Here is a 24567-nt window from a genome sequence, read left to right on the forward strand (position 1 = left end):
AAGCTCCTTGACACACGGGTCTCGGCAATGCGTTTTTTTTGATGTGGCACCAAACACACAAGCAACAAAAGCAAAAAATCAACAAGTGGGACTACATTAAACTAAAAGGCTCCTGCACTGTAAAAGAAACAATCAACAAAATTAAAGGGCAACTTATGGAATGGGAAAAAATATTTGTAAACCACATTATCAAATAAGGGAGTAATATCAAAAATATATAAAGAATTTATGCAACACATACAACCTAATAATAAAAGGAACAAACATAAATAAAAGAAAAAAATCTAATTTTTTAAATGTGCATAAGAACTAAATAGACATTTTTCCAAAAAAAGAAACCCAGATGGCTAATGGGTACATCATGAAAAGGTGCTCAACATCACTAACCAAGAGAGAAAAGTAAATCAAAGCCACAACTACATATCATCTCACACCTGTTAGAATGTTTATCATCAAATGGCAAGAGATAACAAAGGCTACTGAGGACGTGGAGGAAAGAGAACCCTTGTATACTACTCGTAGGAATGTAAACTATCACAGCCACTATGGAAAACAGAATGGATATTTCTCAAGAAATTAAAAATGGAACTACCATATGATTCAACAATCTCACTTCTGAGTATATGTCCAAAGGAAACAAAATAATTCTTTTTCATTGTAGTTGATTTACAGTGTTGTGTTACTTCTGGTGTATAGCAAAGTGATTCAGAATATTGAATTGAATGAATATATATATATATATATATATATATATATATTCAGATTCTTTTCCCATATTATATGTTATTACAAAATATTGAGTAGAGTTCCCTATGCTAGAGAGTAGGTCCTTGTTGTTTACCTATTTTATATATAGTAGTGTGTATCTGTTAATCCAAAACTCCTAATGATTTATCCCTCCCCCCTTTCCCTTTTGGAAACTGAAAGTTTGTTTTCTATGTCTGCAAGTCTATTTCTATTTTGGAAATAAGTTCCTTTGTATCACTTTTTTATCATTTTTTTAAAGATTCTACATATAAGTGATACCATATATTTAACTTTCTCTGTATGACTTACTTCACTTAGTATGATAATCTTTAGGTCCATCGCTGTTGCTACAAATGGCATTATTTCTCTTTTATGGCTGAGTAGTATTCCATTGTATATATGCACCACATCTTCTTTATCCATTCATCTGTCAATGGACATTTAGGTTGCTTGCATGTCTTGGCTATTGTACGTAGTGCTGCTATGAACATTGAGGTGCATGTATCTTTTCAAATTAGAGTTTTCTCTGGATACATGCCCAGGAGTAGGATTGCTGGATCATATAGTAGCTCTATTTTTAGGAAACAAAATAATTCTTTTTTTTGTCTTTTTACTGCTGCAACTGTGGCATATGGAGGTTCCCAGGCTAGGGGTCCAATCGGAGCTACAGCTGCCGGCCTATACCACGGCCATAGCAACACCAGATCTGAGCCATGTCTGCGACCTACACCACAGATCACAGCAATGCTGGATCCTTAACCCACTGGGTGAAGCCAGGGATCAAACCTGCGTCCTCATGGATGCTAGTCAAGTTCATTAACCACTGAGCCACGAGAGGGACTCCAGGAGACAAAATAATTCTTGAAGAGATATCTGTACTCTTATGTTCATTGCAGCAATTATTCACAATAGCTAAGGCATGGAAACAAATTAAGTATCTTTTGATGGATGAATGGTAACAAAGATGTCACAAACACACACAAACACATACACATACTCTGCCATACATATACATACAATGAAACATTATTCACCCTTAAAAAAGAAGAAAGTCCTAGAGTTCCTGCTGTGACACAGTGGGTTAATGATCTGGCTTGTCTCTGTGGAGGCACCAGTTTGATCCTTGGCCTGGCACAGTGGGTTAAGGATCCAACATTGCTGTAGCTGCAGTGTAGGTTGCACTCTGGCTCAGATTTTCTCCCTCGGCCTGGAATTTCTATATGCTAAGGGGCCTGCCAAAAAAGAAAATATAAAGAAAAGAAAATCTTGCCATTCGTGACAACATGGATTAATATGGAGACTATTATGCTAAGCGGAAAAAGCTAGACAGAGAAAGACAAATACTACATGTTATCAATTACATATAGAACGTAGAAAATTAAAACAAACAAAAAAACCCCAAAAAGCAAGTCAAACTCATAGAAACAGAGGAGTAGAATGGTGGTTACCAGGGTCTGTGGAAGAGTGGGAATAAAACACTGAGCAGTTGGTAAAAGATTACAAATTTTCAGTTATAAGATGAATAAAGTCCAAAGACCTAATGTAAAATATGGTGACTGTAACTGAGAGTATCATAGTATAACTTCTATTTGCTAAGTAGAACCTAAGTATTTTCATCAAAAATAAATAAATAAATATGTGAGGTGTTGGATTTGTTAACTTGGTGAGAATTCTTTCACCATGTGTTCATATATAAATCATCATATTGTAATCTGTCAATGTATCACAATTTTGTCAATTATACCTCAATAAAGTTGGAAAAAAGTGAGAAGACAACCCATATAAACCTTTACCAAAAATTAACTCAAAACAGATCACAGACCTACATGTAAAATGCAAAACTATAAACCTCCTCAAAGATGACATAGAAGAAAACCTAGAGAACCTTGCATACAGCTATGACTTTTTAAATACAATACAAAAGCATGATCCATGAAAGAAATAATGATTAGCTGGACTTCATTAAAAACTTTTGCTCTATGAAAAACAAGGCCAAGAGAAAGAGAAGACAAGCCAGTCTGGGAGGAAATATTTGCAAAAGAGGTTCCAGTTCAAGATGGCAAGACAGGGAGCTCTTGTTGTGGCTCAGTGGTAACGATTCCAGCTAGTATCCATGAGAATGTGGGTTTGATCCCTAGCCTCACTCATCGGGTTAAGGATCCGGCATTGCCATGAGCGGTGGTGTAGGTTGCAGATGCAGCTCAGATCTGGTGTTGCTGTGGCTGTGGTAGACTGGCAGCTGCAGCTCAGATTCAACTCCTAGCCTGGGAACTTCCATATGCTGTGGCAGTTCCTTAAAAAAAAAAAAAAAAGAAAGAAAGAAAGAAAGAAAGAAAAAAAGATAGAGGCCGGCAGGCACCATCTTTGTGTTCTCCCTCTGCCTTGCTCCAGATTAAGTGTATCTCCCAGAAAGAAGCTTGTGAACTTGTCCAGGACCCCGAATTCTCAGCTGCTGTCTAGGAGACACCTCTTGATCACTTGGCTCTAGAGATGAATGGGGCTTATGCTCATTCTCACAAGTCCCACAGAACTGTAATAAGTAGAGTTCTTAATCAGCTCCCACCCTCAGGGCAAAGTAGAGAGACAACAGACTGAGGCACCCATTATTTCTGTGAAAGAGGCCTATTACCTTATCGTCATTGCTATGGCCTAGGAGGCAGGCTTCTAACTAAACACACTTCTAAGGGCTCCAGAGACCTCAGAAGGCAGACACTATCTTCACACTCTCCCTCTGCCTAGCCCAGGATCACTGGTATTTCTCAGAGGAGAACTTGTGCATGTGTCTGGTGACCCAGTTTTTACATCTGGAGATCTGGTTTTTGTGGCTGCCATCCAAAGGACATCCCCTGATTCCCTGGCTCTGATGGCAACTGGGGTATGCATTCATGGGTCCCATGGGACTGCAACAAGTGAACAATTCTTAGCCAGCTACCACCCTCAGGGCACAGCACTAGAGACAACAGACTAAAACACACCCCTAGTCTTTCTGTGAAATGGGCCTATTTGCTTTCTTAAAGCTTCTGCCTGAGGGACTGGCTTCTGGTTTAGAACACACCTAGGAGCCTACTGAGATGCCCCCTGGGTACAGAGGCTAGTGGGTGCCATCTTTGCATTCTCCCTCTGCCTCCCTCCAAGTAAGTGGCATCTCCCATGGGGAAGCTTGTGCAGTCACCTGACACCTTGATTTCTGCAGCCACTACAAGGGATGCCACATGACTGTCTGCCTGTGGTAGCCAGGAGGAATTGCACTTTTGGGTCCCACGGGACTTTAATGGACAGAGGGAGAGATCTTAGCTGGCTGTACCCAAGAGCACAGAAAAAGGGCAGCAGACTTATGTATTTTCTGTGATACAGGCCTATCAGCTTATTTTCATAGTTGTAGCCTGGGGGGCAGACTTCTAATTAGAGACACATTTAAGCACCAAATGTAATCCTCTTGAGAAACCTCAAAGGGTGGGTGTTATCATCAGGTTTGACCTCTGCCTTGCTCTTGGTCACCAATATCTGAAAAGGAGGTGTACATATGTCTGGTGCTCAAGACATATTTTTTTTGCAATTGCCATGTGGGGGAACACCCTTTGATCACAGAGCTCTGGTGGCCAGAGGGACATATGTGTGGGTCCCCTAGGAGTACAACAAATAGAGAAACAGTTATTAACTGGCAACAAACTCCCAGAGCACAGGGCAGAGACAACAGCCTAAAACACAACCCCAGTCTTTCTGTGAAAGAGGCCTATTAGCTTACTTTCATAACTGTGGCCAGAGGGGCAGGCATCTAATTAAACATACATCTAGGGACTGACTAAATTAATTGACTCCAGAGACATGAAAGAGAACTGGGTACCATCTTTGCACTTTCTCTCTTCGCCATACCAGGTCATTGGTGTCTCCGAGAAAGAAGTCTGAGTATATGTCTGGTACCTCAGCTATTGTGGCTTCTTCCCAGAGGAAACATCCCTTGATAGACTAGCTCTGGTGGCCAGCTTGGCTTGTGTTCACAGGATAGACAAGATGGTAGCAAAGAAACAGTTTTTTATTGGCTATTACATCAGGGCTCAGTTCTGAGGGAGCAGACAGAAATGCCTATCTCCCAGTCTCTCCTGCAAGATGTGTATTTGCACACATTAAAATCTGAGACCTGGAGTTCCTGTGATGGCTCAGTGGATAACAAATCCAACTAGGAACCATGAGGTTGCAGGGTTCAATCCATGGCCTCACTCAGTGGGTTAAGGATCCAGCGTTGCCGTGAGCTGTGGTGTAGGTCACACACGCAGCTCATATCCCGCATTGCTGTGGCTCTGGTGGAGGCTTGTGGCTATAGCTTTGATTAGACCCTTAGCCTGGGAACCTCCATATGTCACAGGTGTGGCCCTAGAAAAGACAAAAAAAAAAAAAAAAGCTGTAACCGGAGGGACTGGCTTCCAATCAAGCAAATCTAGATGCTGACTGAAATTGTCCCACTAGGATACTGACAGATCTTAGCACATACTCAACTACTGGCACTAAAAAAAAAAGAGTGGGCTGCTTGGACAATCACAAAGGCTGGACAAATCACAAAAGTGTGAGAAACAACAAAAAGCTAGGGCAGCACTGAATGATAAGGTTCATTCTCTGTAGAAGATAACTCCTTCAGGACTGGGAAGGTGATTGTTGACCTAATGCATACAAATGAACACAAAGAGTCAAAAAAAATGAAGATACAGAGGAGTATGTTCAAACAAAGGAACAAGACTAAATCTCAGAAAAAGACCTTAACCAAAAAGACAGAAGTGATTTACCTAATAAAGAGTTTAAAATAACAGTCAAAAAGATGCCCACCAAACTCAGGAGAAAAACGAATGAAGTGAGAATTTCAACAGAGATAGAAAATATATGAAAGTACCAAATAGAAGTTACAGAGCTGAGAAAACCAATAAATGAAATAAAGACTATATAACAAAGGGGTTCAACAACAGACTAGATGAAGCAGAAGAAAAGTTCAGTGAACTCGATCACAGGGCATTAGAACACATTAAATCACAGCAGCAAAAAGAAAAACAAGAATGAAAAAGAGTTAAGATAGCTTAAGGAATTTTTAGAATACCATCAAGTGGCCAACATTTATATTACATAGGTCCCACAAGGAGAAGAGAGAAAGGAGCAGAAAACTTATGTGATAAAATAATGGATGAATGCTTTCCTAGCCTACAGAAGGGAAGAAACATCCAAATCCAGGAAGTCCAGAATGATTCAAATAAGGTAAACCCAAGGAAAGCCACATTAAGACACATTACATTTAAAGTGTCAAAACCTAAAAATGGAAAAGAATCTTAAGAGCAGGACAAGAAAAACAACTTGTGGAGTTCCCATTGTGGCTCAGTGGTCAACGAACCCAACTAGCATCCATAAGGATGCGGGTTCGATCCCTGACCTCACTCAGGGGCTTAAGGATCCAGCATTGCCATGAGCTGTGGTGTAGGTTGCAGACACGGCTCAGATCCAGTCTTGCTGTGGCTCTGGCGTAGGCTAGCAGCTACAGCTCCAATTCGACCCGTAGCTTGGGAACCTCCATATGCTCAGGGTGTAGCCCTCAAAAGACAAAAAGAAAAGAAAAACAACTTGTTATATACAATGGAAGTCTCATAAGGCTATGAGCAGATTTTGCAGTAGACACTTTGGCCAGAGGTAGGTGGCATGATATATTCAAAGCACTGAAAGAAAAAAAAATGCTAACCCTAGATAACCAGGAAACTTGTCCTTCAGAATTAAAGGACAGAGAAAGCTTTCCAGACAAGCAAAAGCTAAGGAATACTTCACCACTAGACCAGCCTTACAAGAAATGTTAAAGGGACTTCTTTAAGGTAATACGAAAGGGTACTAGTTGGGAGTTCCCGTCGTGGCTCAGTGGTGACGGGCCTGATTGGTGTCCATGGGGATGCAGGTTCAATCCCTGGAAGTGGAAGTAACTAAACCATAATAATATGCTAAGGGATATGCAAGATAAAAAGATGCAATTTGTGACATCAAAAACATAAAATAGGAGTTCCCGTCGTGGCGCAGTGGTTAACGAATCCGACTAGGAACCATGAGGTTGCGGGTTTGATCCCTGGCCTTGCTCAATGGGTTAACGATCCGGCGTTGCCGTGAGCTGTGGTGTAGGTTGCAGACACGGCTCGGATCCCGAGTTGCTGTGGCTCTGGCGTAGGCCGGTGGCTACAGCTCCGATTCAACCCCTGGCCTGGGAACCTCCATATGCCGCGGGAGCGGCCCAAGAAATAGCAACAACAACAACAACAACAAAAGACAAAAAGACAAAAAAAAAAAACAAAACATAAAATAGCAGAGTTCCCCTTGTGGCTTAGAGGGTTAAGAACCCAACATAGTGTCCAGGAGGATGCGGGTATGATCCCTGGCCTTGCTCATTGAGTTAAGGATCCAGCATTGCCACAAGCTGTGGTATAGTGACCTGGACTGTGTTGCTGTGGCTGTGGTACTGGCTGGCAGCTGCAGCTCCAATTCAACCCCTAGCCTGGAAACTTCCATATGCTGTGGGTACAGCCATAAAAAGAAAAAAACAAAAAAAAACATAAAATAGGGTGAACGGTAAAAACACAGTGCTTTAAAATGTATTTGAAGTTGTTATTAACTTAAAATAGGTGATTATAAATACAAGTTGTTTTATGTAAGTCTCACGGTAACCACATAACAAAAGCCTATAGAAGATACACAAAAGATAAATGAATCTAAACATACCAATACAGATTATCATCAAATCAAAAAGCAAGAGAAGAACAAAAGAAAAAATAGCCAGAAAACAAGTAACAAAGTGGTGCTATGTACATACCTACCAATAATCACTTTAAGAAGTTCCCTGGTGGCCTAGCAGTTGGGGATTCAGCAGTTGTCATTGCTGTGGCTCAGATTTGATCCTGGGCCCAGGGACTTTTGCAAGCCACAGGCATGGCCAAAAAAAAAAAAAAAATCACTTTAAGTGTAAATGTACTAAATCCTCCCATTAAAAAATAGACAATGGCTAAGAACAGTAAAAAAAAAACAAACAAAAAAAACCACCCATCAACCCATCAATACGTTGTCTATAGGAGACTCACTTAAGTTATAAGGACACTCACCAACTAAAACTGAACGGATGGAGTTCCTCTCGTGGCTCAGGGGTTAACAAATCCGACTAGGAACCATGAGGTTTCAGGTTCGATCCCTGGCCTCGCTCAGGAGGTTAAGGATCCGGCGTTGCCCTGAGCTGTGGTGTAGGTCGTAGACGCGGCTCGGATCTCGCGTTGCTGTGGCTCTGCCATAGGCCGGCAGCTACAGCTCCGATTAGACCCCTAGCCTGGGAACCTCCATATGCTGCAGAAGCGGCCCTAGAAAAGGCAGAGATAAAAAAAAAAATTTGAAGGGATGGAAAAAGATATTCCATGCAAACAGAAAGCCACAGAAAGCTGGGATGCTATACTTGTATCAGACAAAATAGATTTCAGGAAAAGACTATATAATAAGAGACAAAAAGGTCATTATATAATGATAAAGGGATCAAACCAACAAGAAGAGGTAACATTTGTAAACATTTATGCATCCAATGTAACAGCGTCTAAATATATAAAGCAATTATTAAGAGACATAAAGGGATAAATGGACAGCAACACAATAGTATGGGGCTTTAAAACCCATTTTTTTGAATGGATAGATCATGCAAACACATTAGGGAGTTCCCATCGTGGCACAGTGGAAACAAATCCAACTAGGAACCATGAGGTTGCAGGTTTGATCCCTGGCCTTGCTCAGTGGGTTAGGGATGTGGCATTGCCATGAGCCATGGTATAGGTCACAGACGCAGCTTGGATCCTGCATTGCTGTGGCTGTGGCACAAGCCAGCAACTGCAGCTCCAATTTGACCCCCTAGCCTGGGAACCTCCATATGCCCCGGGTGTAGCCCTAAAAAGAAAAAAAAAACAAAAAACAAAAAACAAAAAAAAAACCCACATTAGATGAGATGAACTTAACATTCCATTCAAAGGCAACATAATATGCATTCTCTTCAAGTACACATGGAACAATTTCCAGGACAGACTATATGTTAGGTCAAGAAATAAGTCTTAATAAATTTAAGAGGAATGAAATAATTAATCATCTTTTCAAACCACAATTGCATGAAACTAGAAATCAATTATAAAAAGAAAACTGGAAAATTCACAAATAGGTGGAGATTAAAACAACATGCTACTGAACAACCAATGAGTAAAAGAAGAAATCAAAAGAGTAATAAAAAATACCTTGAGACTAATGAAAATGGCAATACAACATAACAAAACTTATGGGATATAGCAAAAGCACTTCTAAGAAAGAAGTTCACAGCAATAAATGCCTACCTTAATAAACAAGGAAGCTCTCAAATTAAAAACCTAACTTTACACCTGAAGGAAACAGAAAAAGAACAAACAAGACCCAAAATTAGTAGAAGGAAGGATTTTAAAAAGATCAGAGAGGAAATCAAATGAAATAGACTAAAAAGACAATAAAAAAGTTCAATGAAATAGCCAGTTTTTTTGAAAAGGTAAACAGAATAGACAAAACTTCACCTAGTCTCAAGGAGAAAGGATTCAAATTAAATCAGAAATGAAAAAGGAGATGTTACAAATGATAACACAAAAATAAAAAGGATCATAAGAAACAACTATGAACAATTATATGCCAATAAATTGAAGAAATGGGTAAATTCCTAGATAAAACCTACCAAAACTGAATCATGAAACAAAAATCTGAGAAGACTTCTTACTAGGTAAGGAAATTAAATCAGTATTCAAAAACCTTCCAACAAACAAAAGTCCAGGACCAGATAGATGGCTTCACTGGTGAATGCTACCAAACATTTAAAGCAGAATTAATAGCAATCCTTTCAAACTCTTCCAGAAAAACAGGAGAAGAGGAAACACTTTCAAACTCATTTTACAATGCCATTATTAACCTCAAGGACAAAAGTAGGCATGGACATCACAAAAAGAAAATGACAGGCCAATATTCCTGATGATCATAGATGCAAAAGTCCTCAACAAACTATCAGCAAAGTGAAATAAACAATATAAAAGAATTACAGACCATGATCAAGTGGGATTCACTCCAGGTAAGCAAGGATGTTCCAACATTTGCAAATTAACCAATATGATACACCACATTAACAAAATACAGGGTAAAAATCAAGTGGACATCTTGATACAGAAAAAGCATACAACAAAATTCAACATCCATTTACGATTTAAAGAAATCTCAGAGTTCCTGCTGTGGCTTGGTGGGTTAAGAACCTGACTTGTATCCATGAGGATGAGGGTTCAACCCCTGGCCTCACTCAATGGATTAAACAATCCAGCACTGCCGTGAGCTGTGGTGTAGGTAGCAGACATGGCTTGGATCCTGCGTTGCTATGGCTGTGGTGTAGGCCAGCAGCTGCAGCTCCTATTCGACCACAAATGCTGCACATGTGGCCCTAAAAAGCGGAAAAAACAAAGCAAAAAAAGGGAAAGAAATCTCAACACAGTGTGTATAGAGACATAATAGAGACCATGTATACACAGCCCACAGCTAATATCACATTCAATGGAGAAAAACTGAAATCTTTTCCTCTAAGATCAGAAACAAGACAAGGATGCCCATTCTCATCACTTTTTTATTCAACATAGTATTGGAAGTCCTAGCCACAATAATTAGGAAAGAAAAAGAAGTAAGAGGCATCCCAATCAGAAAGAAAATATTGGAGTTCCCGTCATGGCTCAGTGGTTAATGAATCCAACTAGGAACCATGAGGTTGTGGGTTTGTTCCCTGGCCTTGCTCAGTGGGTTAAGGATCCGGCATTGCCGTGAGCTGTGGTGTACGTTGCAGATGTGGCTCAGATCCCGAGTTGCTGTGGCTGTGGTGTAGGCTGGCAGCACAGCTCCAATTAGACCCCTAGCCTGAGAACCTCCATGTGCTGTGGGAGTGGCCCAAGAAAAGGCAAAAAGACAAAAAAAAAAAAAGAAAGAAAGAAAACATCAAAACTGTTGCTATTTACAGATGACATATACTGTAAACCCTAAAGACTACACTAAAAATCTCTTAGAACTAATGAACAAATTCAGTAAAGTTGCAAGATACAAAAATCAAAAAAAGTTGCATTTCTATATACTAATAATGAACTATCAGAAAGAAAAAATAACATAATCCCTTTTACAACTGCATCCAAATAAAAAAAATACTTAATAAATTTAACCAAGGAGGTAAAAGACCTATACAATGAAAATCAGAAGACATTTATGAAAGAAGAACAAATAAATGGAAAGACATTCCATTCTCATGCAAGAAGAGTTAATGCTTTTAAAAAGTCCAAACTGGACAAAGCAATCTACAGATACAATGCAATCAAAATTCCAATGGCATTTTCCAAAGAAATACAACAAATAATACTAAAATTTCTTTGGAACCACAAAAGACTCCAAGTAGTCAAAGCAATCTTGAGAAAGAACAACAAAGCTGGAGACATCATCACACGTCCTGATTTCAAACTATATTATAAAGCTATACTAATCAAAGCAGTATGGAATTGGCATTAAAATAGACACATAGATCAATGGAACAGAATAGAGTCCAGAACCAAAATCATGTATATGTGGTCAATTAATTTATGACAAAGGAGCTAAAACATACAGTTGGGAAAAGGTAGTCTTCTCAATAAATGGTACTGGGAAAACTGGACAGTCACATGCAAAAAAATGAACCTTGACCACTGCACAAATACTAAAGTACAACCCTTAAACCATACACAAAAATTAATCAAAATGACTTAAAAACTTAAACATAAACCTGAACTTATTTAAAAAAAAAAAAAGAAAACTCTTAAGAGAAAACATAAGCAATAATCTCCCTGACACTGATCTTGGTAAGGAGTTTTTAGATTTGACATCAAAAGCAAAAATAACAAGTGGGACTACATCAAACCAAAAAGCTTCTGCATAGCACAGGAAACCATCACTGGAGTTCCCTAGTGGCTCAGCAGATTAAGGATCCAACATTGTCACTGCTGTGGCTCGAGTCACATTGTGGCATGGGCTCCATCCCTGGTCTAGGAACTTCCACATGCTGCAGGTGAAAAAAAAAAAAAAACAGAATATACAAAATACATGAAGATCTCATACAACTCAATAGCCAAAAAAAAAAAAAAATTCCAATTAAAAAATAGGCAGAAGATCTAAACAGACTTTTTTCCAAAGAAGACAAATACATGGCTAACAGGTATACAAAAAGGTAGACAACATTACTAATTACAAGGCAAATGCAAATCAAAACGTCAAGATGTCACCTCACATCTGTTAGAATGTAAGGCTATTATCAAAAAGACAAGAAATAATTGTTGGCAAGAATGTGGAGAAAGGGGAACCCTTACACACTGTTGATGAATGTAAATTGTAACAGCCACTATGGGGAACTGTATGGAGATTCCTAAAAAATTAAAAACAGAACTACCACGTGATTTAGCAATTCAAACTTCTACGTATTTACCAAAGGAAACAAAGGCACTAACTTGAAAAGATACACACACCCCTATTTTTCACTGTAGCATTATTTATAAGAGTCAAGACGTGGAAACAACCTATGTCTATTAGTGGATGAATGGATAAGCAAATGTGGTATACATAAACTTATACAGAGAAAAGACTGGTGGTTGCCAGAGGCAGGACTGGGGTACGAGTACAATGGATGAAGATGATTAGAGGTACAAACTTCCAGTTATAAAATAAGAAGGTCATATGATATAATGTACAGTATGATAACTATAGTTAATTGTATATTTGAAAGTTGTGGAGAGAGATTTTAAAAGTTCTCATCACAAGAATAAAAATTAACTATGTGTGGTGACTGATATTAACTAGACCTACTGTGGTTATCATTTTGCTATATATGCAAATATTGAATTATGTTGTATACCTGAAACTAATATCATGTTACATATCAATTATATACCAATTAAAAATATTTTAAAACACATACCTGATAAGGAACTATTATCTAAAATGTACAAAGAGGAGTTCCTGTTATGACACAGCAGAAACAAATCCCACTAGTATCCATGAGGATGCGGGTTCAATCCCTGGCCTCGCCCAATGGGTTGGGGATCCAGCATTGCCATGAGTTGTGGAGGTCTCAGATGCGGCTCGGATCCTGTGTTCCTGTGGCTGTGGTGTGGGCCAGCAGCTGTAGCTCTGATTCAACCCCTAGCCTGGGAACATCAATACACCACGGGTACAGCCCTAAAAATCAAAATAAATAAAATAACAAAATAATATTAAAATAAAATGTACAAAGACCTCTTTAAAAATAACAATAAAGAAATGCGATTCACCACACTAGCTAACTGAAGAATAAAAACAATATGATCTCCAACATTCATTCACGATAAAAATTCTTATCAAAGTGGGTATAGAGGGAATATACCTTTACTATAAAGCCATTTATGACAAACCCACAGCAAATATAAAACTCAATGGAGAAAAGCTGAAAGCCTTCCCACTAAAATTCAGAACAAGACAAGGATGTCCACTTTCATCACTGTTATTCAACATAGTATTGGAAGTACTAGCCACAGCAATCTGACAAACAAAAGAAATAAAAGGTATGCAAACAGGAAGAGAAGAGGTAAAATTGTCACTGTATGCACATGATACATGATAATATATATATAGAAATGCTAAGGACTCCACATAAAAACTATTCAAACTGATCAACAAATTCAGCAAAGTAGCAGGATTTAAGATTAACATTCAGGAGTTCCCGTGGTGGCGCAGTGGTTGGTGAATCCGATTAGGAACCATGAGGTGGTGGGTTCAGTCCCTGCCCTTGCTCAGTGGGTTAACGATCCGGCGTTGCCGTGAGCTGTGGTGTAGGTTGCAGACGCGGCTTGGATCCCGCGTTGCTGTGGCTCTGGCGTAGGCCGGTGGCTACAGCTCCGATTCGACCCCTAGCCTGGGAACCTCCATATGCCGCGGGAGCAGCCCAAGAAATAGCAACAACAACAACAACAACAAAAAGATTAACATTCAGAAATCAGTCGCATTTCTGTATACTAACAATGAAATATTAGAAAAGAAATACAAAAATACAATACCTTTTAAAATTGCACCCCAAAAAAATAAAATACCTGGGACTAAAGCTGACCAAGGAGGTAAAAGACTTATATTCTGATAACTATAAAACATTAACCAAGGAAATTAAAGAGGATTCAAAGAAATAGATATTCCATGCCCCTGGTTTGGAAAAATTATTACTGTAAAAATGGCCATACGACCTGAGCAGTCTACAGATCCAATGCAATCCCTATCAAATTACCCATCACATTTTTCACAGAACTAGAACAAACAATCTAAAAATTTATATGGAACCTCCAAAGACCCAGAATTGCCAAAGCAATCCTGAGGAACAAAAACCAAGCAGGAGGCATAACTCTCCCAGACTTCAGGCAACATTACAAAGCCACAGTCATCAAGACAGTGTGGGACTGGTACCAAAACAGACAGACAGTACAATGGAACAGAATAGAGAACTCAGAAATAAACCCAGACACCTATGGTCAATTAATCTTTGACCAAGGAGGCAAGAACATAAAATGGGAAAAACACAGTCATTTCAGCAAGTGCTGCTGGGAAAACTGGACAGCCACATGTAAATCAATGAAACTGGAACACACCCTCACACCATGCACCAAAATAAACTCAAAATGGCTTAAACACTTAAACATAAGACAAGACACCATCAAACTCCTAGAAGAGAACATAGGCAAAACATTCTCTGACGTCTACCTTACAAATGTTTTCTCAGGTCAGTCTCCCAAGGCAACAGAAATAAAAGCAAAAATAAACCAATGAGACCTAATCAAACTGACAAGCTTCTGCACAGCAAAAGAAACCATAGGGGAAAAAAAAAGACAACTTACAGAATGGGAGAAAATAGTTTCAAACAATGAAACAGACAAGGCCTTAATCTCTAAAATATACAAACAGCTTATAAAACTCAACAGCAAAAAAGCCAACAACCCAATGGAAAAATGGGCAAAAGACCTGAACAGATACTTTTCCAAGGAAGATATACAGATGGCCAACAAGCACATGAAAAAACGTTCAACATCCCTGATTATTCACAAAATGCACATCAAAACTACTAGGAGGGGGAGTTCCCATCGTGGCTCAGTGGTTAACGAATCCGACTAGGAACCATGAGGTTGTGGGTTTGATCCCTAGCCTTGCTCAGTGGGTTAAGGATCCGGCATTGCCGTGAGCTGTGGTGTAGGTTGCAGACGCGGCTCGGATCCCGCATTGCATGGCTCTGGCGTAGGCCGGAGACTACAGCTCCGATTCGACCCCTAGCCTGGGAACCTCCATATGCCGCGGGAGTGGCCCAAGAAATGGCAAAAAGACAAAAAACAAAACAAACAAACAAACAAACAAAAAACTACCATGAGGTACCACCTCATACCAGTCAAAATGGCCATCATTGATAAGTCGACAAATAACAAATGCTGGAGAGGGCATGGAGAGAAGAGAACCCTCATGCACTGTTGGTGGGAATGTTAATTGGTACAACCACTATGGAAAACAGTATGGAGATACTTTAGAAAACTATATATATAGAAATACCATATGACCCATCACTCCCACTCATGGGTATATATCCAGACAAAACTTTCCTTGAAAAAGACACATGCACCTGCATGTTCATTGCAGCACTATTCACAACAGCCAAGTCACGGAAACAACCTAAATGTCCATCAACAGATGAATGGATTAAGAAGATGTGGTATATATACATAAGGGAATACTATTCAGCCATAAAAAGAACAAAATAATGCCATTTGCAGCAGCATGGATGGAACTAGAGACTCTCATACTAAGTGAAGTAAGTCAGAAAGACAAATACCATATGATATCACTTTTATCTGGAATCAAATATATGGCACAAAGGAACCTTTCCACAGAAAAGAAAATCATGCACATGGAAAACAGACTTGTGATTACCAAGGGGAAGGGGGAAGGAGTGGGATGGACTGGGAATTTGGGGTTAATAGATGCAAACGATTGCCTTTGGAATGGATATGCAATGAGATCCTGTTGTATAGCACTGGGAACTATATCTAGTCACTTATGATGGAGCATGATGGAGGATAGTGTGAGAAAAAAAATGTATGTGTGATTGGGTCACTTTGCTGTACAGTAGAAAATTGACAGGACACTGTAAACCAGCTATAATGGAAAAAATAAAGATCAGTATAAGAAAAAAAAAACAATATGATCTTCTCAATAGACGCACAGAAAGTTTTTGACAAAATTCAGTATCCATTTATGATTTTAAAAACTCTCCAGAAAGTGGGTACAGATAGGACATATCTCAGCATAATAAAGGCTATATATGATAAGCCTGCAGCTAACATCCTACTCAACAGTAAAAGCTGAAAGCACTTCCTTTAAGGTCAGGAATAAGACAATGATGCACACTCTTCCCACTTTGATTCAATATAGTATTGGAAGTCCTAGCCACAATAATCCAATGAGAAAAAGAAATAAAAGGAATCCAAATTTGAAAGAAAGAGGTTATCATTGCTTACTGAGGACATAATACTACTCATTAAAAAATCTTAAAGACACCACAAAAAAACTACTAGAACTTAACAAATGAATTCAGTAAAGATGTAGAATACAAAATTAATATGCAGAAATCTGTTGCATTTCAGGAGTTCCTGTCATGGCTCAGTGGAAATAAATCTGACTAGCATCCATGAGTCCATGAGGATGCAGGTTCAATCTCTGGCCTCGCTCAGTGGGTTGGTTAATGATCCAGTGTTGCTGTGAGCTGTGGTGTAGGTTGCAGATGTGGCTCGGATCTGGTGTTGCTGTGGCTGTGGTGTAGGCCAGCCGCTACAGCTTTGATTCAACCCCTAGCCTAGAAACTTCCATATGCCACAGGTGCGTCCCTAAAAAGACAAAAGACAAAAAAAAAATCTGCTGCATTTCAGTACACTAACATTGAAATATCACAAAGAGAAATTAAGGAAACAATCCCATTTATTATCATATCAAAGAGAATACAATACCTAGGAATAAACCTACCTGAGGAGGTAAAAAATCTGTATTCAGAAAACTATGACACTGATGAAAGAAATTGAAGACAACACAGATGGAAAGACACACTGTGTTCACCTGTTGGAAGAATCAGCATGGTAATAATGACCATACTACCCAAAGCAATCAGCGCAATCCTTATCAAAATGCCGAGGGCATTTTTCGCAGAATAAGAAAAAATAATCTTAAAATTTGTACGGACACAAAAAAGATCCTGAATAGCCAAAACGACCTTGAGAAACAAGAACAGAGTTGAAGATCTCATTCTCTCTGACTTCAGACTATACTACAATGCTACAGTAATTAAAACAGTATGGTACTGCCACAAAAACAGACACACAGATCAATGGAAGAGAACAGAGAATCCAGAAATAAACCTATGGACTTATGGTCAATTAACCTACAACAAAGGAAGCAAGAATATACAGTGGAAAAAAGAGTTTCTTCAAGTGGTTCTGGGAAAACTGGACAGCTACATGTAAAATAATGAAATTAGGAGTTCCCATTGTGGTACAGTGGTTAACAAATCCGACTAGGAACCATGAGGTGGTGGGTTCGATCCCTGGCCTCGCTCAGTGGGTTAAGGATCCAGTGTTGCCGTGAGCTGTGGTGTAGGTTGCAGACATGGCTCGGATCCCTCATTGCTGTGGCTCTGGCAAAGGCCGGCAGCTACAGCTCCAATTGGACCCCTAGTCTGGGAACCTCCATATGCTGCAGGACTGGCCCTAGAAAAAGGCAAAAAGACAAAAAGTAATAATAATAATGAAATTAGTATATTTTCTCACACCATATGCAAAAATCAACCCCAAATGGGTTAAAGACCTAAATTAAGGCCAGAAAACACAGAACATCTAGAAGAAAACATAAGCAGAACACTCTGTCATAAATTGAAGCAATATTTTTTTTTATCTTTCTCTCTCTCTTTTTCTTGGCTGTGCCTTTAGCATATAGAAGTTCCCAGGCCAGAGATCGAACCCATGCCACAGTAGTGACCTGGGCCACTGCAGTGACAATGCCAGACACTTAACCTGCTGTGCCACAAGCAACTCCCTGTATTCTGTCTCTTAAGGCAAAGAAACCAAAAGCAAAAATAAATAAATGGGACCTAATTAAATTTAAAAGCTTTTGCATAGCAAAGGAACCCATCAATAAAATGAAAATATAGCCTACTGAAGGGAAGAAAATATTTGCAAGTGATATATACAACTGATAAGGAGCTAATATTCAAAATCTCATACAACTCAACATCAAAAAAAATCTGATTAAAAAATGAGAAGACCTAAATATATATTTTTCCAAAGAAGACATATAGATGGCCAATGGGCATATGAAAAGATGCTTAATACTGTTAATCATCAGAGGATGAATCAGAGCCATGAGATACCACCTCATGCTTGTCAAAATGGCTATCAGCAAAAAACATACACACAAAATTTTGGAGAGGATGTAAAGAAAAGGGAACCCTTTTGGTATACTGTTTGGTAGGACTGTAAATTGATGAAGCCAGTGGAAGACAGTAGGGAGGTTCCTCAAAAAACTGAAAATAGGAGTTCCCTGGTGGATCAACAGGTTAAGGATCCAGCATTGTCACTGCTGTGACTCAGGTCACTACTGTGGTGTGTGTTTGATCCCTGAACTGGGATCTTCAGCATGCCATGAGCACAGCCAAAAAAACAAAAAAAAACTAAAAATAGAACTACAAAATGATCCAGAAATTCCACTCCTGGGTGTGTAGTTAAAAACATCAATTAAAAAGATAGAAGCATTATTTACAATAGCAAAGATATGAAAATAACATAAATATGCTTCAATAGGTGAATGGATAATAAAAATGCAGTGCATATATATGTACACACACACACACACACACAAAATGGAATACTAATTGGCCATAAAGAATGAAATTTTGCCATTTGCAACAAAGTGGATGGACTTGGAGAGTATTATGCTTAGTGAAATAAGTCAAAGACAAATATTGTATGATATCACTTATATGTGGAATCTAAAAAAAAAATCCAAACTAGTGAATATAACAATTAAAAAAAAGGTACAGACTCACAGATATAGAGAACAAACTAGTGGTTACCAGTGAGGAGAGGGAAGCAAAGAGAGGAAATTTAGGGGTAGGGGATTAAGAGGTAAACTATTATATATAAAATAAATAAGCTATAAGGATATATTATAGTATATAGGGAATACAGTCAACATTTTATAATAACTATAAATTAAGCATAAACTTTAAAAATTGTGAATCACTATGTTGTACATCTGAAACTTACATAATATTGTAAATCGACTATAACATAATAAAAATAGAAACAGTATTAAAAGAGTCAATGTTTTTGTAACTGAGCTCTAAATCATTTATGATTATAATAAAAACAAGAAGAAAACAAGAACCTCAATTTAAAAATGGGCCCAACACCTTAATAGACACCTCACTGAAGAAGATATACAGATTGCAAAGAAAAGAAGTTCCACACCATATGTCATCAGGAAATTTGCAAATTAAACAAGGAGATATATTATACATCTAATAGAATGTCCCAAATGCAGAACACTTGACAACACTAAATGGTGGCAAAGATGTTGAACAGCAGGAATTCTCTCATTCATTACTAATAGAAATATAAAAATTGCACAGCCAGTTTGAAAGACAGTTTGGTGATTTCTTACAATACTAAAAATATTGTTACAGTACAATCCAGCAATCACTTCTTTGGTATTTGCCTACAGGAGGTGAAAACTTAATTGTCACATGAAAATGTGCACACAAGTATGTATAGCAGCTTTATTCATAGTTGTCAAAACTTTGGAAGCAAACAAGATGTCCTTCATTAGCTAAATGGATAAATAAAGTGTGGCACACCTGGACAATGGAATATTACTTAGAAAAATTAATGAGCTATTAAGCCATCAAAAGACATAGAGGAACTTTAAATGCTTATTACTCAAAGAATGCAAACTGAAAAGGCCTCATACTGTATGATTCCAACTATATTACATTCTGGAAAAGGCAAAATTGTGGAGACAGTTAAAAAAGATCAGTGGTATCCAGGGGTGTAGCAGGGGGTTGTACTGAGCACACAGGATTTTTAGGGCACTGGAAATATTTTGTATGCTACTACAATGGCTGACACAAGTCATTATAATACATTTGCCTGAATCCAAAGATTGTACAGCATCAAGAGCGAACCCTAAGGTAAACTATGGATTTTGGGTGATTATGATGTGTTGATACAGAGTCATCAATTGTAAAAAAAAAAAAAAAAAAAAGTACCATTCTAGTGGGGGATGAAAATGGGGAAGGCTATACATGTATAGAGGCAGGAATATATGGGAAATCTCTCTACCTTTCTCTCAACTTTGCTGTGAGAAACTGCTCCACACATACAATAAGTCTTTAAAAAACCAAATGGAAGGAAATGTTTGCAAATTATACATCTAATAAGGTTCTAATATCTTGGCTATATAAAGAGCTCTCACAATTCAACACAAATTGATGGCCTAATTAAAAAGTGGACAATGGAATTCCCATTGTGGCACAGCGGAAACGAATCCAACTAGGTTGTGGGTTCAATTTCTGGCCTTGCTCAGTGGGTTAAAGATCCAGCGTTGCCGTGAGCTGTGGTGCAGGTCACAGACAGGGCTTGGATATGGCATTGCTGTGGTTGTGGCGTAGGTCGGCTGTAGCTGTGATTCAAGCCTTAGCCTGGAACCTCCATATGCCACAGGTGCGGCCCTAAAAAGAAAAAAAAAAAAAAAAAAGACAAAGGATTTGAATAGACACTTACCGAAGTTATATAAATGGCCAAAAATGACATGAAAAGATGTTTAACAGCATTCTTAGAGAAATGCAAAACAAAACCACAAGGAGATATCACTTCACACCCACTAGGTAGTCCATAATCAAAAAAACAAATAAGTTTGTTAATTTAGTTAGGATGTGGAGAAACTGGAATCTTTGCACAGTGCTTATGGGACTGTAAAATGGTGCAGCTGCTATGGAAAGCTTGGCACTCTCTCAAAAAGTTAAACATAGAATTACCATATGACCCAGCAATTCCACTCCTAGATATATGTCCCAAAAGAACTGAAAAAGGGTGTTTTAAATTTATCTAAAATGACTAATAATTGCATACCTCTGTATTTATACTAAATACCATGGACTTGTTCACTTTAAACATGTGAATTTCAGAGCTCCCTGGTGGCTTAGCAGGTTAGGGATTCAGCATTGACACTGCTGTGGCTTAGGTCTCTGCTGTGGTGCCGGTTTGATCCCTGACCCAGGCACTCCCACATGTCGCAGGTGCTGCCTAAATAAATAAATAAATAAGTGAATTGTTTGTTATACGAATAATGTCTTAATATGGTGGCTATATGCATGCACAAACATACATACACTCTCTCATACTCTCTCACAAACACATGGAATGAAGTACTAATATATGCCACTACATGAACGAACCTTAAAACATTATGCTAAGTAAAAGGAGACAGTCACATACATGATTACATTTATATGAAATTTCCAGAATAGGCAAATAGAGACAAAATATACATTAGTGATTACCTGGGGCTTGAGGGAATAAGGGAGTGTGGTGATTATAGCTAATAGTAATAGTGTTTGTTTTCGAGGTGACAAAAACATTCTTAAATTGACTATGGTGATGGTTCCAAAACTCTGTGAATATACTAAAAACCATTGAATTGTATACTCTAAATGTGAATTATAGCTCAATAAACCAGCTTTTTCTTTTAAAAAAATTAAAATAGATGACTAGGAAACAAGGGGATTATAACTTGAGTTGAATAAGTTAAGGGAATCAACTGTGGAAGCTCACTCACACATGGAACCCTCTTGCCCCAGGATTCACCTCCTCTGGTCGATTAGAGGACAGGGGTGGTAGTTTATATCCAGGACCATGTGAATCACATGGGCAGCATAGGATTTTACTGGCTGAATATGCAAGATCTGTGTCTTCCACGGTTTACTGTGCACTTATTGGTAGAGAATGGCAATGTGAGTTTCTAAAGATTGAGCCCAACTTTGCCACTCTGGTTTGGTGGCTACTGCCAGCATTTCCCTCACAGAAATTCCAGTAGATTTATATTTCTACTCGTCACTGATAATCTGCTGAGGAGAATGACAGTTCTGCTTCTCCTCTATGTCCCTGTTTCCAGGAAGCTAAATTCTTCCCCAGGAAAGATTTCACATTTTAGTCTAAATGCAAAACGCCTCCAGTGTCCTGATATAACATTTGGCAGGTAATGAACCAGCCTTCTTCAGAGTTAAGGACCAGCCTGAGAATTACCTGTCAGAGATGTGCAACAGTTTCAGCTACAAGAGTTGTAAAGAAAATGAAATGAGGAATAACAGCAGTACTATCAAATGGGACATAGCCATAGCACACCAAGAGAGAAAATGACTCCATAGATTTCCCCAATTTCCTTTTCCAGTTGTATATTTTGAAAAAATTTAAAAAAAAAAAAACAAAGAAACAAATTCTTTTCCACTTTACTCTGTGGGAAATGAGGATGACTCATTTTTTGTGAGTTTTCACTCCAACTTAACATCTTTCCCATCATTTTCCTCTCCAATTTCTTTTAAAGCAGGCAATCCACATCTTTAAATAGCATTAAACTCTAAAGTCCTATAGTTTTATTTCACTCACTTTATTATATTTATGTACTAATTCCGGACCTTGGCTGCTTACCTATTCCCCTCCTCTACCCAATTACCGCCAATTAACTTTCTACATGTACCACTCAAATTTTCTGAGTGAACTCATTCAACGTAAGACCAGTACTTATATAGTGAAATGATAAAGGCAAGCAGTACAGTTGGTCTTATTTTGTTTCGGGAGAAAAGGATTATTTTCTGAAAGTCACTGCCTAGTAGTATGTGTGGAAAGTGACTCTGAGTTGTCAAAAGATGTATTTCCCCTGTACTCACCTTCCCGTTATCCTCAAAGTATATTTGGCACCGATCTGCTACTCCATTTATCTCTAGATTTTTCTTTTCTCAGAGCAGCTACAGCATGAGGATTCCAATTACAGGCATGGACGAAGGCAGCACCACCATAAACTAGGAAGAATAATGTAAAATACTCAAACCCTACAGAAAGATTAGATATTGCTTGAAATTATGGGTCCCAAGTGGCCAACCATAAAGAAAGGTTCCAGGCTCTGAGACTCAGAAATAGCAATCTCTCTGAGGGAACACCCAGCTGTGGACTGAGCTGGGAGTTAATTTCCTATAATCATAGCCCAGGGACTAATGAAAGCACAGTGAAACTGACTACTTCAGATATAAAAAGAAGTACCCTCATTCAAATTTGTAGATGAACTATACTCAAGACCTAGTAAAGTCTTTATCTTCCTCCTCATTATCAATAAGCAGATATTTAGTACTATGCTGACTGAGGTACTTACATACCTTTAGGGAAAAGACAAGATTAATGCAAATATTTAGAAGATACATAAAAACACAACCAAACATTGAATATTTTGAGTTTACACCATGTACATATCAAGAGCCAGTGCATTCTAGGGAATAACTGAACAATAATGTTCAAAAGACAGTAGATAGGGAGGTATCAGCACTCCTTAAATTACTCCAGGTGGAGTTTAAAGAGTTATTTGAATAACAGTCTAGAGAAGGAAATTATGAGGAAACATGTCAGGCATGGGAATCATAGGAGAAATCTCATAAGTATAAAAAAAATGTGGTATTCTGGAGTTTCCATCATGGCTCAGTGGTAGCAAACCAAACTAGTATCCATGAGGGTTTGATCCCTGGCCTCGCTCAGTGGGTTAAGGATCCACCATTGCCATGAGCTGTGGTATAGTTCGCAGATGCGACTCGGATCCTGCATTGCTATGGCTACGGTGTGGGTTGGCAGCTACAGCTTGGATTCAATCCCTAGCCTGAGAACTTTCATATGCCATGGGTGTAACCCTAAAAAGCAAAAAAAAAAAAAAAAAAAAAGAGGCAATCTAATAGGGGGTGCTGCCATTCAGGAGGACTTCAGACTTCATCCATGGTGAAACAGGAAGAGCCTTTAGGAAGAGACTCACATGATCAAAAGAAAGCCAATTTTTTCTTACACTAGGAAGAGCTCACCTGACAAGGAGACATTAAATTTGCTAGGAAGGTAACAAAAAAAAATTTTATTCTATTAACAAAAATAGATTTGGAGTTCATTGTACTTTAATACGAATATATCATATATGACTAACATAATTTCCTTATGGCCTTGAAGAAAAACACTGATAAAGACTCAAGAGTGAACTGAACCTGAACAGGGGAAGAGGCTGCTACTTCAAGCCCATGATCCCTAGAATCGTCACCTGCATAAAAACACCCCAGTGCTTCACCAATTCAGGGCAGTGACATCACTCACAGCTTCCTGGTGATGATCCTAAAGAAGATGCACTGGGTCACATCGAAATTATTCCTAGGGAAAGAAATATAATAAGAGGGGAGCTGAATAACATAGGCATCAATTAAAAAAGTGAAAGCTCACAGTTGTTCATTACATTACAGTAGCTAGTTCAGACAAATAAAGAATGGAAACAAATAACAATAGCTAACATTAATGCTTACCATGTGCTAGGCACTATGTAAAAGCGTGTGTTCTAAATCATTTAATCATCATTCCAACAACCTCCTGAGGTTATTATATCCAC

The 24567-nt window shown here is 38.5% G+C and overlaps 1 long non-coding RNA gene across 2 annotated transcripts in view; it reads right to left on the reverse strand.

The window, feature by feature from the left end:
• Positions 1-1877: 1877 nt before the first annotated feature.
• LOC125118873 (uncharacterized) overlaps positions 1878-24567 on the reverse strand; it is a 28751-nt gene continuing 6061 nt past the window's right edge. Inside the window, exons 6-8 of one of the 2 annotated variants that reach the window (XR_007132909.1) lie at positions 24229-24335; positions 22832-22963; positions 1878-1979 (exon numbers count right to left, since the gene is read on the reverse strand). This is a non-coding gene — a long non-coding RNA (uncharacterized LOC125118873). Of the gene's footprint in view, positions 1980-21677; positions 22964-24228; positions 24336-24567 lie in introns of those variants that run through there. The other variant, XR_007132908.1, reaches the window with a different exon arrangement.

The sequence above is a fragment of the Phacochoerus africanus genome, chromosome X, assembly GCF_016906955.1.
Source record: "Phacochoerus africanus isolate WHEZ1 chromosome X, ROS_Pafr_v1, whole genome shotgun sequence".
Classification (NCBI taxonomy): Eukaryota; Metazoa; Chordata; class Mammalia; order Artiodactyla; family Suidae; genus Phacochoerus; species Phacochoerus africanus.